The sequence below is a fragment of the Festucalex cinctus genome, chromosome 21, assembly GCF_051991245.1.
Source record: "Festucalex cinctus isolate MCC-2025b chromosome 21, RoL_Fcin_1.0, whole genome shotgun sequence".
NCBI classification, from domain to species: Eukaryota; Metazoa; Chordata; class Actinopteri; order Syngnathiformes; family Syngnathidae; genus Festucalex; species Festucalex cinctus.
The window spans coordinates 7,727,229-7,742,657 of record NC_135431.1 but is presented as its reverse complement, the minus strand read 5'-3'; the positions used below and the strand labels follow the sequence as shown (position 1 = coordinate 7,742,657).

General features: G+C 29.4%; 1 protein-coding gene across 31 annotated transcripts in view; it reads left to right on the top strand.

Annotated features, from left to right (window-relative positions):
- The window catches only part of nrxn3b (neurexin 3b), a 326,421-nt gene that overhangs the window by 264,309 nt on the left and 46,683 nt on the right, over positions 1–15,429 (top strand). The gene's annotated exons all lie outside the window — the stretch shown is intronic.

Here is a 15,429-nt window from a genome sequence, read left to right as displayed (position 1 = left end):
CCCTAAAAAAACGACCATGTATAGTAAGGCGTTTTTTTTTGCCCCTAAAAAAACGACCATGTCTTGTAAGGCGTTTTTTATTTTTATTAAAAAAACGACCATGTATAGTAAGGCGTTTTTTATTTTGTTAAAAAAACGACCATGTATAGTAAGGCGTTTTTTTTGCCCCTAAAAAAACGACCACGTATAGTAAGGCGCTTTTTTTGCCCCTAAAAAAAACGACCATGTATATATAGTAAGGCGTTTTTTATTTTGTTAAAAAAAACGACCATGTATAGTAAGGCGTTTTTTATTTTGTTAAAAAAAACGACCATGTATAGTAAGGCGTTTTTTTTGCCCCTAAAAGAACGACCATGTATAGTAAAGCGTTTTTTTTGCCCCTAAAAAAACGACCATGTATAGTAAGGCGTTTTTTATTTGATTAAAAAAACGACCATGTATAGTAAGGCGTTTTTTATTTTGTTAAAAAAAAACGACCATGTATAGTAAGGCGTTTTTTATTTCGTTAAAAAAAACGACCATGTATAGTAAGGCGTTTTTTTTGCCCCTAAAAAAACGACCATGTATAGTAAGCCGGGTTTTTTTTGCCCCTAAAAAAACGACCACGTATAGTAAGGCGTTTTTTTTGCCCCTAAAAAAAACGACTATGTATAGTAAGGCGTTTTTTTTGCCCCTAAAAGAACGACCATGTATAGAAAAGCGTTTTTTTTGCCCCTAAAAAAACGACCATGTATAGTAAGGCGTTTTTTATTTGATTAAAAAAACGACCATGTATAGTAAGGCGTTTTTTATTTTGTTAAAAAAAACGACCATGTATAGTAAGGCGTTTTTTTTGCCCCTAAAAAAACGACCATGTATAGTAAGGCGTTTTTTTTGCCCCTAAAAGAACGACCATGTATAGTAAGGCGTTTTTTATTTGATTAAAAAAACGACCATGTATAGTAAGGCGTGTTTTATTTTGTTAAAAAAAAACGACCATGTATAGTAAGGCGTTTTTTATTTGATTAAAAAAACGACCATGTATAGTAAGGCGTTTTTTTTTTTTTGCCCCTAAAAAAACGACCATGTATAGTAAGCCGTTTTTTATTTGATTAAAAAAAACTACCATGTATAGTAAGGCGGTTTTTTTTGCCCCTAAAAAAACGACCATGTATTGTAAGGCGTTTTTTATTTTGTTAAAAAAACGACCATGTATAGTAAGGCGTTTTTTTTGCCCCTAAAAAAACGACCATGTATAGTAAGGCGTTTTTTATTTAATTTAAAAAAACGACCATGTATAGTAAGGATTTTTTTTTGCCCCTAAAAAAACATCCATGTATAGTAAGGCGTTTTTTATTTAATTTAAAAAAACGACCATGTATAGTAAGGCGTTTTTTTTGCCCCTAAAAAAACGACCATGTATAGTAAGGCGTTTTTTATTGTGTTAAAAAAAACAACCATGTATAGTAAGGCGTTTTTTTTTTTTTTGCCCCTAAAAAAACGACCATGTATAGTAAGGCGTTTTTTTTTGCCCCTAAAAAAACGACCATGTCTTGTAAGGCGTTTTTTATTTTTATTAAAAAAACGACCATGTATAGTAAGGCGTTTTTTATTTTGTTAAAAAAACGACCATGTATAGTAAGGCGGTTTTTTTGCCCCTAAAAAAACGACCACGTATAGTAAGGCGCTTTTTTTGCCCCTAAAAAAAACGACCATGTATAGTAAGGCGTTTTTTATTTTGTTAAAAAAAACGACCATGTATAGTAAGGCGTTTTTTTTGCCCCAAAAAAAACGACCATGTATAATAGTAAGCCGTTTTTTATTTTGTGAAAAAAAACGACCATGTATAGTAAGGCGTTTTTTTTGCCCCTAAAAAAACGACCATGTATAGTAAGGCGTTTTTTTTGCCCCTAAAAGAACGACCATGTATAGTAAAGCGTTTTTTTTTGCCCCTAAAAAAACGACCATGTATAGTAAGGCGTTTTTTATTTTGTTAAAAAAAACGACCATGTATAGTAAGGCGTTTTTTATTTTGTTAAAAAAAACGACCATGTATAGTAAGGCGTTTTTTTTGCCCCTAAAAGAACGACCATGTATAGTAAAGCGTTTTTTTTGCCCCTAAAAAAACGACCATGTATAGTAAGGCGTTTTTTATTTGATTAAAAAAACGACCATGTATAGTAAGGCGTTTTTTATTTCGTTAAAAAAAACGACCATGTATAGTAAGGCGTTTTTTTTGCCCCTAAAAAAACGACCATGTATAGTAAGGCGTTTTTTTTTGCCCCTAAAAAAACGACCATGTCTTGTAAGGCGTTTTTTATTTTTATTAAAAAAACGACCATGTATAGTAAGGCGTTTTTTTTTTTGCCCCTAAAAAAATGACCATGTATAGTAAGGCGGTTTTTATTTGATTAAAAACACGACCATGTATAGTAAGGCGTTTTTTTTGCCCCTAAAAAAAACGACCATGTATAGTAAGGCGTTTTTTATTTGATTAAAAAAACAACCATGTATAGTAAGGCGTTTTTTTTGCCCCTAAAAAAACGACCATGTATAGTAAGGCGTTTTTTATTTGATTAAAAAAAGACCATGTATAGTAAGGCGTTTTTTATTTGATTAAAAAAATGACCATGTATAGTAAGGCGTTTTTTATTTTGTTAATAAAACGACCATGTATAGTAAGGCGTTTTTTTTTTGCCCCTAAAAAAACGACCATGTATAGTAAGGAGTTTTTTATTTGATTAAAAAAAAACAACCATGTATAGTAAGGCGTTTTTTTGCCCCTAAAAAAACGACCATGTATAGTAAGGCGTTTTTTATTGTGTTAAAAAAAACAACCATGTATAGTAAGGCGTTTTTTATTTTGTTAAAAAAAAAACGACCATGTATAGTAAGGCCTTTTTTTTGCCCCTAAAAAAACGACCATGTATCGTAAGGCGTTTTTTTTTTTTTTTTTATTAAAAAAATGACAATGTATAGTAAGGCGTTTTTTTTGCCCCTAAAAAAACGACCATGTATAGTAAGGCGTTTTTTTTTTTTTTTGCCCCTAAAAAAACGACCATGTATAGTAAGGCGGTTTTTTTTTGCCCCTAAAAAAATTACCATGTATAGTAAGGCGGTTTTTATTTGAGTAAAAACACGACCATGTATAGTAAGGCGTTTTTTTTGCCCCTAAAAAAAACGACCATGTATAGTAAGGCGTTTTTTATTTGATTAAAAAAAACAACCATGTATAGTAAGGCGTTTTTTTGCCCCTAAAAAAACGACCATGTATAGTAAGGCGTTTTTTATTTTGTTAAAAAAACGACCATGTATAGGAAGGCGTTTTTTTTTTTGCCCCTAAAAAAACGACCATGTATAGTAAGGCGTTTTTTATTTAATTTAAAAAAACGACCATGTATAGTAAGGCGTTTTTTATTTGATTAAAAAAACGACCACGTATAGTAAGGCGTTTTTTATTTTGTTAAAAAAAACGACCATGTATAGTAAGGCGTTTTTTATTTGATTAAAAAAATGACCATGTATAGTAAGCCATCTTTTTGCCCCTAAAAAAACGACCATGTATAGTAAGGCGTTTTTTATTTGATTAAAAAAACGACCATGTATAGTAAGGCGTATTTTATTTTGTTAAAAAAACGACCATGTATCGTAAGGCGTTTTTTTTTTTTATTAAAAAAATGACAATGTATAGTAAGGCGTTTTTTTTGCCCCTAAAAAAACGACCATGTATAGTAAGGCGTTTTCTATTGTGTTAAAAAAAACAACCATGTATAGTAAGGCGTTTTTTTTTTTTTTTTGCCCCTAAAAAAACGACCATGTATAGTAAGGCGTTTTTTTTTTGCCCCTAAAAAAATGACCATGTATAGTAAGGCGGTTTTTATTTGATTAAAAACACGACCATGTATAGTAAGGCGTTTTTTTTGCCCCTAAAAAAAACGACCATGTATAGTAAGGCGTTTTTTATTTGATTAAAAAAAACAACCATGTATAGTAAGGCGTTTTTTTGCCCCTAAAAAAACGACCATGTATAGTAAGGCGTTTTTTATTTTGTTAAAAAAACGACCATGTATTGTAAGGCGTTTTTTATTTTGTTAAAAAAACGACCATGTATAGTAAGGCGTTTTTTTTGCCCCTAAAAAAACGACCATGTATAGTAAGGCGTTTTTTATTTGATTAAAAAAAGACCATGTATAGTAAGGCGTTTTTTATTTGATTAAAAAAATGACCATGTATAGTAAGGCGTTTTTTATTTGATTAAAAAAATGACCATGTATAGTAAGGCGTTTTTTATTTTGTTAATAAAACGACCATGTATAGTAAGGCGTTTTTTTTTTGCCCCTAAAAAAACGACCATGTATAGTAAGGCGTTTTTTATTTGATTAAAAAAACGACCATGTATAGTAAGGCGTTTTTTTTTTGCCCCTAAAAAAACGACCATGTATAGTAAGGCGTTTTTTATTTAATTTAAAAAAACGACCATGTATAGTAAGGCGTTTTTTATTTTGTTAAAAAAAACGACCATGTATAGTAAGGCGTTTTTTATTTGATTAAAAAAATGACCATGTATAGTAAGGCGTTTTTTATTTGATTAAAAAAAACAACCATGTATAGTAAGGCGTTTTTTTGCCCCTAAAAAAACGACCGTGTATAGTAAGGCGTTTTTTATTTTGTTAAAAAAACGACCATGTATTGTAAGGCGTTTTTTATTTTGTTAAAAAAACGACCATGTCGCCCCTAAAAAAACGACCATGTATAGTAAGGCGTTTTTTATTTGATTAAAAAAAGACCATGTATAGTAAGGCGTTTTTTATTTGATTAAAAAAAGACCATGTATAGTAAGGCGTTTTTTATTTGATTAAAAAAATTACCATGTATAGTAAGGCGTTTTTTATTTGATTAAAAAAATGACCATGTATAGTAAGGCGTTTTTTATTTTGTTAATAAAACGACCATGTATAGTAAGGCGTTTTTTTTTTGCCCCTAAAAAAACGACCATGTATAGTAAGGCGTTTTTTATTTGATTAAAAAAACGACCATGTATAGTAAGGCGTATTTTATTTTGTTAAAAAAACGACCATGTATAGTAAGGTGTTTTTTTTGCCCCTAAAAAAACGACCATGTATAGTAAGGCGTTTTTTATTTGATTAAAAAAACGACCATGTATAGTAAGGCGTTTTTTTTTGCCCCTAAAAAAACGACCATGTATAGTAAGGCGTTTTTTATTTAATTTAAAAAAACGACCATGTATAGTAAGGCGTTTTTTATTTTGTTAAAAAAAACGACCATGTATAGTAAGGCGTTTTTTATTTGATTAAAAAAATGACCATGTATAGTAAGGCGTTTTTTATTTGATTAAAAAAAACAACCATGTATAGTAAGGCGTTTTTTATTTGATTAAAAAAACGACCATGTATAGTAAGGCGTTTTTTTTTGCCCCTAAAAAAACGACCATGTATAGTAAGGCGTTTTTTATTTAATTTAAAAAAACGACCATGTATAGTAAGGCGTTTTTTATTTTGTTAAAAAAAACGACCATGTATAGTAAGGCGTTTTTTATTTGATTAAAAAAATGACCATGTATAGTAAGGCGTTTTTTATTTGATTAAAAAAAACAACCATGTATAGTAAGGCGTTTTTTTGCCCCTAAAAAAACGACCATGTATAGTAAGGCGTTTTTTATTTTGTTAAAAAAACGACCATGTATTGTAAGGCGTTTTTTATTTTGTTAAAAAAACGACCATGTCGCCCCTAAAAAAACGACCATGTATAGTAAGGCGTTTTTTATTTGATTAAAAAAAGACCATGTATAGTAAGGCGTTTTTTATTTGATTAAAAAAAGACCATGTATAGTAAGGCGTTTTTTATTTGATTAAAAAAATGACCATGTATAGTAAGGCGTTTTTTATTTGATTAAAAAAATGACCATGTATAGTAAGGCGTTTTTTATTTTGTTAATAAAACGACCATGTATAGTAAGGCGTTTTTTTTTTGCCCCTAAAAAAACGACCATGTATAGTAAGGCGTTTTTTATTTGATTAAAAAAACGACCATGTATAGTAAGGCGTATTTTATTTTGTTAAAAAAAAGACCATGTATAGTAAGGCGTTTTTTATTTGATTAAAAAAATGACCATGTATAGTAAGGCGTTTTTTATTTGATTAAAAAAATGACCATGTATAGTAAGGCGTTTTTTATTTTGTTAATAAAACGACCATGTATAGTAAGGCGTTTTTTTTTTGCCCCTAAAAAAACGACCATGTATAGTAAGGCGTTTTTTATTTGATTAAAAAAACGACCATGTATAGTAAGGCGTATTTTATTTTGTTAAAAAAACGACCATGTATAGTAAGGTGTTTTTTTTGCCCCTAAAAAAACGACCATGTATAGTAAGGCGTTTTTTATTTGATTAAAAAATGACCATGTATAGTAAGCCATCTTTTTGCCCCTAAAAAAACGACCATGTATAGTAAGGCGTTTTTTATTTGATTAAAAAAACGACCATGTATAGTAAGGCGTATTTTATTTGATTAAAAAAATGACCATGTATAGTAAGGTGGTTTTTTTTGCCCCTAAAAAAAACGGCCATGTGGAGTAAGGCGTTTTTTATTTTGTTAAAAAAACGACCATGTATAGTAAGGCGTTTTTTTTTTTGCCCCTAAAAAAACGACCATGTATAGTAAGGCGTATTTTATTTTGTTAAAAAAAATGACCATGTATAGTAAGGCGTTTTTTATTGTGTTAAAAAAAACAACCATGTATAGTAAGGAGTTTTTTTTGCCCCTAAAAAAACGACCATGTATAGTAAGGCGTTTTTTATTTGATTAAAAAAAGACCATGTATAGTAAGGCGTTTTTTATTTGATTAAAAAAATGACCATGTATAGTAAGGCGTTTTTTATTTGATTAAAAAAATGACCATGTATAGTAAGGCGTTTTTTATTTTGTTAATAAAACGACCATGTATAGTAAGGCGTTTTTTTTTTGCCCCTAAAAAAACGACCATGTATAGTAAGGCGTTTTTTATTTGATTAAAAAAACGACCATGTATAGTAAGGCGTTTTTTATTTTGTTAAAAAAACGAGCATGTATAGTAAGGCGTTTTTTTTTGCCCCTAAAAAAACGACCATGTATAGTAAGGCGTTTTTTATTTAATTTAAAAAAACGACCATGTATAGTAAGACGTTTTTTATTTTGTTAAAAAAAACGACCATGTATAGTAAGGCGTTTTTTATTTTAAGAAAACGACCATGTATAGTAAGGCGTTTTTTATTTTGTTAAAAAAAACGACCATGTATAGTAAGGCGTTTTTTATTTGATTAAAAAAACGACCATGTATAGTAAGGCGTATTTTATTTTGTTAAAAAAACGACCATGTATAGTAAGGCGGTTTTTTTGCCCCTAAAAAAACGACCATGTAGAGTAAGGCGTTTTTTATTTGATGAAAAAAATGACCATGTATAGTAAGCCATCTTTTTGCCCCTAAAAAAACGACCATGTATAGTAAGGCGTTTTTTATTTGATTAAAAAAACGACCATGTATAGTAAGGTGTATTTTATTTTGTTAAGAAAACGACCATGTATAGTAAGGCGTTTTTTTTGCACCTAAAAAAATGACCATGTATAGTAAGGTGTTTTTTATTTAGTTAAAAAAAACGACCATGTATAGTAAGGTGTTTTTTATTTTGTTAAAAAAAAACGACCATGTATAGTAAGCCGTTTTTTTTGCCCCTAAAAAAACGACCATGTATTGTAAGGCGTTTTTTATTTTGTTAAAAAAACGACCATGTATAGTAAGGCGTTTTTTTTGCCCCTAAAAAAACGACCATGTATAGTAAGGCGTTTTTTATTTAATTTAAAAAAACGACCATGTATAGTAAGGCGTTTTTTTTGCCCCTAAAAAAACGTCCATGTATAGTAAGGCGTTTTTTATTTAATTTAAAAAAACGACCATGTATAGCAAGGCGTTTTTTTTGCCCCTAAAAAAACGACCATGTATAGTAAGGCGTTTTTTATTGTGTTAAAAAAAACAACCATGTATAGTAAGGCGTTTTTTTTTTTTTTGCCCCTAAAAAAACGACCATGTATAGTAAGGCGTTTTTTATTTTGTTTAAAAAAAAACGACCATGTATAGTAAGGCGTTTTTTCTGCCCCTAAAAAAACAACCATGTATCGTAAGGCGTTTTTTTTTTTTTATTAAAAAAATGACCATGTATAGTAAGGCGTTTTTTTTGCCCCTAAAAAAACGACCATGTATAGTAAGGCGTTTTTTATTGTGTTAAAAAAAACAACCATGTATAGTAAGGCGTTTTTGTTTTTTTTTTGCCCCTAAAAAAACGACCATGTATAGTAAGGCATTTTTTATTTTGTTAAAAAAAAAACGACCATGTATAGTAAGGCGTTTTTTTTGCCCCTAAAAAAACGACCATGTATAGTAAGGCGTTTTTTATTTGATGAAAAAAACGACCATGTATAGTAAGGCATATTTTATTTTGTTAAGAAAACGACCATGTATAGTAAGGCGTTTTTTTTTGCACCTAAAAAAACGACCATGTATAGTAAAGTGTTTTTTATTTAGTTAAAAAAAAACGACCATGTATAGTAAGGTGTTTTTTATTTTGTTAAAAAAAACGACCATGTATAGTAAGGCGTTTTTTTTTTGCCCCTAAAAAAATGACCATGTATAGTAAGCCGTTTTTTTTGCCCCTAAAAAAACGACCATGTATAGTAAGGCGTTTTTTTTTGCCCCTAAAAAAATGACCATGTATAGTAAGGCGTTTTTTATTTGATTAAAAACACGACTATGTATAGTAAGGCGTTTTTTTTGCCCCTAAAAAAACGACCATGTATAGTAAGGCGTTTTTTATTTGATTAAAAAAACGACCATGTATTGTAAGGCGTTTTTTATTTTGTTAAAAAAACGACCATGTATAGTAAGGCGTTTTTTTTGCCCCTAAAAAAACGACCATGTATATAGTAAGGCGTTTTTTATTTGATTAAAAAAAGACCATGTATAGTAAGGCGTTTTTTATTTGATTAAAAAAATGACCATGTATAGTAAGGCGTTTTTTATTTGATTAAAAAAATGACCATGTATAGTAAGGCGTTTTTTATTTTGTTAATAAAACGACCATGTATAGTAAGGCGTTTTTTTTTGCCCCTAAAAAAACGACCATGTATAGTAAGGCGTTTTTTATTTGATTAAAAAAACGACCATGTATAGTAAGGCATTTTTTATTTTGTTAAAAAAACGACCATGTATAGTAAGGCGTTTTTTTTTGCCCCTAAAAAAACGACCATGTATAGTAAGGCGTTTTTTATTTAATTTAAAAAAAAACGACCATGTATAGTAAGGCGTTTTTTATTTTGTTAAAAAAAACGACAATGTATAGTAAGGCGTTTTTTATTTGATTAAAAAGACGACCATGTATAGTAAGGCGTATTTTATTTTGTTAAAAAAACGACCATGTATAGTAAGGTGTTTTTTTTTGCCCCTAAAAAAACGACCATGTATAGTAAGGCGTTTTTTTTTGCCCCTAAAAAAACGACCATGTATAGTAAGGCGTTTTTTATTTAATTTAAAAAAAACGACCATGTATAGTAAGGCGTTTTTTATTTTGTTAAAAAAAACGACAATGTATAGTAAGGCGTTTTTTATTTGATTAAAAAAACGACAATGTATAGTAAGGCGTATTTTATTTTGTTAAAAAAACGACCATGTATAGTAAGGTGTTTTTTTTTGCCCCTAAAAAAACGACCATGTATAGTAAGGCGTTTTTTATTTGATTAAAAAATGACCATGTATAGTAAGCCATCTTTGCCCCTAAAAAAACGACCATGTATAGTAAGGCGTTTTTTATTTGATTAAAAAAACGACCATGTATAGTAAGGCGTATTTTATTTTGTTAAGAAAACGACCATGTATAGTAATGCGGTTTTTTTGCACCTAAAAAAACGACCATGTATAGTAAGGTGTTTTTTATTTAGTTTAAAAAAACAACCATGTATAGTAAGGCGTTTTTTATTTTGTTAAAAAAAAAACGACCATGTATAGTAAGGCGTTTTTTCTGCCCCTAAAAAAACAACCATGTATAGTAAGGCGTTTTTTTTTGCCCCTAAAAAAACAACCATGTATCGTAAGGCTTTTTTTTTTTTTTATTAAAAAAATGACCATGTATAGTAAGGCGTTTTTTTTGCCCCTAAAAAAACGACCATGTATAGTAAGGCGTTTTTTATTGTGTTAAAAAAAACAACCATGTATAGTAAGGCGTTTTTTGTTTTTTTTTGCCCCTAAAAAAACGACCATGTATAGTAAGGCGTTTTTTATTTGATTAAAAAAACGACCATGTATAGTAAGGCATATTTTATTTTGTTAAGAAAACGACCATGTATAGTAAGGCGTTTTTTTTGCACCTAAAAAAACGACCATGTATAGTAAGGCGTTTTTTTTGCACCTAAAAAAACGACCATGTATAGTAAAGTGTTTTTTATTTAGTTAAAAAAAAACGACCATGTATAGTAAGGTGTTTTTTATTTTGTTAAAAAAAACGACCATGTATAGTAAGGCGTTTTTTATTGTGTTAAAAAAAACAACCATGTATAGTAAGGCGGGTTTTTTTTGCCCCTAAAAAAATGACCATGTATAGTAAGCCGTTTTTTTTGCCCCTAAAAAAACGACCATGTATAGTAAGGCGTTTTTTTTTGCCCCTAAAAAAATGACCATGTATAGTAAGGCGTTTTTTATTTGATTAAAAACACGACTATGTATAGTAAGGCGTTTTTTATTTTGTTAAAAAAACGACCATGTATAGTAAGGCGTTTTTTTTGCCCCTAAAAAAACGACCATGTATATAGTAAGGCGTTTTTTATTTGATTAAAAAAAGACCATGTATAGTAAGGCGTTTTTTATTTGATTAAAAAAATGACCATGTATAGTAAGGCGTTTTTTATTTGATTAAAAAAATGACCATGTATAGTAAGGCGTTTTTTATTTTGTTAATAAAACGACCATGTATAGTAAGGCGTTTTTTTTTGCCCCTAAAAAAACGACCATGTATAGTAAGGCGTTTTTTATTTGATTAAAAAAACGACCATGTATAGTAAGGCGTATTTTATTTTGTTAAAAAAACGACCATGTATAGTAAGGTGTTTTTTTTGCCCCTAAAAAAACGACCATGTATAGTAAGGCGTTTTTTATTTAATTTAAAAAAAACGACCATGTATAGTAAGGCGTTTTTTATTTTGTTAAAAAAAACGACAATGTATAGTAAGGCGTTTTTTATTTGATTAAAAAAACGACCATGTATAAGAAGGCGTATTTTATTTTGTTAAAAAAACGACCATGTATAGTAAGGTGTTTTTTTTGCCCCTAAAAAAACGACCATGTATAGTAAGGCGTTTTTTATTTGATTAAAAAATGACCATGTATAGTAAGCCATCTTTGCCCCTAAAAAAACGACCATGTATAGTAAGGCGTTTTTTATTTGATTAAAAAAACGACCATGTATAGTAAGGCGTATTTTATTTTGTTAAGAAAACGACCATGTATAGTAAGGCGGTTTTTTTGCACCTAAAAAAACGACCATGTATAGTAAGGTGTTTTTTATTTTGTTAAAAAAAACGACCATGTATAGTAAGGCGTTTTTTATTGTTAAAAAAAACAACCATGTATAGTAAGGCGTTTTCTTTTTTTTGCCCCTAAAAAAATGACATGTATAGTAAGCCGTTTTTTTTGCCCCTAAAAAAACGACCATGTATAGTAAGGCGTTTTTTTTTTGCCCCTAAAAAAATGACCATGTATAGTAAGGCGTTTTTTATTTGATTAAAAACACGACCATGTATAGTAAGGCGTTTTTTTTGCCCCTAAAAAAACGACCATGTATAGTAAGGCGTTTTTTATTTGATTAAAAAAAGACCATGTATAGTAAGGCGTTTTTTTGCCCCTAAAAAAACGACCATGTATAGTAAGGCGTTTTTTATTTGATTAAAAAAAGACCATGTATAGTAAGGCGTTTTTTATTTGATTAAAAAAATGACCATGTATAGTAAGGCGTTTTTTATTTGATTAAAAAAATGACCATGTATAGTAAGGCGTTTTTTATTTTGTTAATAAAACGACCATGTATAGTAAGGCGTTTATTTAATTTAAAAAAACGACCATGTATAGTAAGGTGTTTTTTATTTTGTTAAAAAAACGACCATGTATAGTAAGGCGTTTTTTATTTTGTTAAAAAAACGACCATGTATAGTAAGGCGTTTTTTTTGCCCCTAAAAAAACGACCATGTATAGTAAGGCGTTTTTTATTTGATTAAAAAAATGACCATGTATAGTAAGGCGTTTTTTATTTGATTAAAAAAATGACCATGTATAGTAAGGCGTTTTTTATTTTGTTAATAAAACGACCATGTATAGTAAGGCGTTTTTTATTTTATTAAAAAAACGACCATGTATAGTAAGGCGGTTTTTTTTGCCCCTAAAAAAACGACCATGTATAGTAAGGCGTTTTTTATTTAATTTAAAAAAACGACCATGTATAGTAAGGCGTTTTTTATTTTGTTAAAAAAAACGACCATGTATAGTAAGGCGTTTTTTATTTGATTAAAAAAACGACCATGTATAGTAAGGCATATTTTATTTTGTTAAGAAAACGACCATGTATAGTAAGGCGTTTTTTTTGCACCTAAAAAAACGACCATGTATAGTAAGGCGTTTTTTTTGCACCTAAAAAAACGACCATGTATAGTAAAGTGTTTTTTATTTAGTTAAAAAAAAACGACCATGTATAGTAAGGTGTTTTTTATTTTGTTAAAAAAAACGACCATGTATAGTAAGGCGTTTTTTATTGTGTTAAAAAAAACAACCATGTATAGTAAGGCGGGTTTTTTTTGCCCCTAAAAAAATGACCATGTATAGTAAGCCGTTTTTTTTGCCCCTAAAAAAACGACCATGTATAGTAAGGCGTTTTTTTTTGCCCCTAAAAAAATGACCATGTATAGTAAGGCGTTTTTTATTTGATTAAAAACACGACTATGTATAGTAAGGCGTTTTTTATTTTGTTAAAAAAACGACCATGTATAGTAAGGCGTTTTTTTTGCCCCTAAAAAAACGACCATGTATATAGTAAGGCGTTTTTTATTTGATTAAAAAAAGACCATGTATAGTAAGGCGTTTTTTATTTGATTAAAAAAATGACCATGTATAGTAAGGCGTTTTTTATTTGATTAAAAAAATGACCATGTATAGTAAGGCGTTTTTTATTTTGTTAATAAAACGACCATGTATAGTAAGGCGTTTTTTTTTGCCCCTAAAAAAACGACCATGTATAGTAAGGCGTTTTTTATTTGATTAAAAAAACGACCATGTATAGTAAGGCGTATTTTATTTTGTTAAAAAAACGACCATGTATAGTAAGGTGTTTTTTTTGCCCCTAAAAAAACGACCATGTATAGTAAGGCGTTTTTTATTTAATTTAAAAAAAACGACCATGTATAGTAAGGCGTTTTTTATTTTGTTAAAAAAAACGACAATGTATAGTAAGGCGTTTTTTATTTGATTAAAAAAACGACCATGTATAAGAAGGCGTATTTTATTTTGTTAAAAAAACGACCATGTATAGTAAGGTGTTTTTTTTGCCCCTAAAAAAACGACCATGTATAGTAAGGCGTTTTTTATTTGATTAAAAAATGACCATGTATAGTAAGCCATCTTTGCCCCTAAAAAAACGACCATGTATAGTAAGGCGTTTTTTATTTGATTAAAAAAACGACCATGTATAGTAAGGCGTATTTTATTTTGTTAAGAAAACGACCATGTATAGTAAGGCGGTTTTTTTGCACCTAAAAAAACGACCATGTATAGTAAGGTGTTTTTTATTTTGTTAAAAAAAACGACCATGTATAGTAAGGCGTTTTTTATTGTTAAAAAAAACAACCATGTATAGTAAGGCGTTTTCTTTTTTTTGCCCCTAAAAAAATGACATGTATAGTAAGCCGTTTTTTTTGCCCCTAAAAAAACGACCATGTATAGTAAGGCGTTTTTTTTTTGCCCCTAAAAAAATGACCATGTATAGTAAGGCGTTTTTTATTTGATTAAAAACACGACCATGTATAGTAAGGCGTTTTTTTTGCCCCTAAAAAAACGACCATGTATAGTAAGGCGTTTTTTATTTGATTAAAAAAAGACCATGTATAGTAAGGCGTTTTTTTGCCCCTAAAAAAACGACCATGTATAGTAAGGCGTTTTTTATTTGATTAAAAAAAGACCATGTATAGTAAGGCGTTTTTTATTTGATTAAAAAAATGACCATGTATAGTAAGGCGTTTTTTATTTGATTAAAAAAATGACCATGTATAGTAAGGCGTTTTTTATTTTGTTAATAAAACGACCATGTATAGTAAGGCGTTTATTTAATTTAAAAAAACGACCATGTATAGTAAGGTGTTTTTTATTTTGTTAAAAAAACGACCATGTATAGTAAGGCGTTTTTTATTTTGTTAAAAAAACGACCATGTATAGTAAGGCGGTTTTTTTTGCCCCTAAAAAAACGACCATGTATAGTAAGGCGTTTTTTATTTAATTTAAAAAAACGACCATGTATAGTAAGGCGTTTTTTATTTTGTTAAAAAAAACGACCATGTATAGTAAGGCGTTTTTTTTGCCCCTAAAAAAACGACCATGTATAGTAAGGCGTTTTTTATTTGATTAAAAAAATGACCATGTATAGTAAGCTATCTTTTTGCCCCTAAAAAAACGACCATGTATAGTAAGGCGTTTTTTATTTGATTAAAAAAACGACCATGTATAGTAAGGTGTTTTTTATTTAATTTAAAAAAACGACCATGTATAGTAAGGCGTTTTTTATTTTGTTAAAAAAACGACCATGTATAGTAAGGCGTTTTTTTTGCCCCTAAAAAAACGACCATGTATAGTAAGGCGTTTTTTATTTGATTAAAAAAATGACCATGTATAGTAAGGCGTTTTTTATTTTGTTAATATAACGACCATGTATAGTAAGGCGTTTTTTATTTTGTTAAAAAAACGACCATGTATAGTAAGGCGGTTTTTTTGCCCCTAAAAAAACGACCATGTATAGTAAGGTGTTTTTTATTTAATTTAAAAAAACGACCATGTATAGTAAGGTGTTTTTTATTTTGTTAAAAAAAACGACCATGTATAGTAAGGCGTTTTTTATTGTGTTAAAAAAAACAACCATGTATAGTAAGGCGTTTTTTATTTTGTTAAAAAAAAACGACCATGTATAGTAAGGCCTTTTTTTTGCCCCTAAAAAAACGACCATGTATCGTAAGGTGTTTTTTTTTTTTTATTAAAAAAATGACAATGTATAGTAAGGCGTTTTTTTTGCCCCTAAAAAAACGACCATGTATAGTAAGGCGTTTTTTATTGTGTTAAAAAAAACAACCATGTATAGTAAGGCGTTTTTGTTTTTTTTTGCCC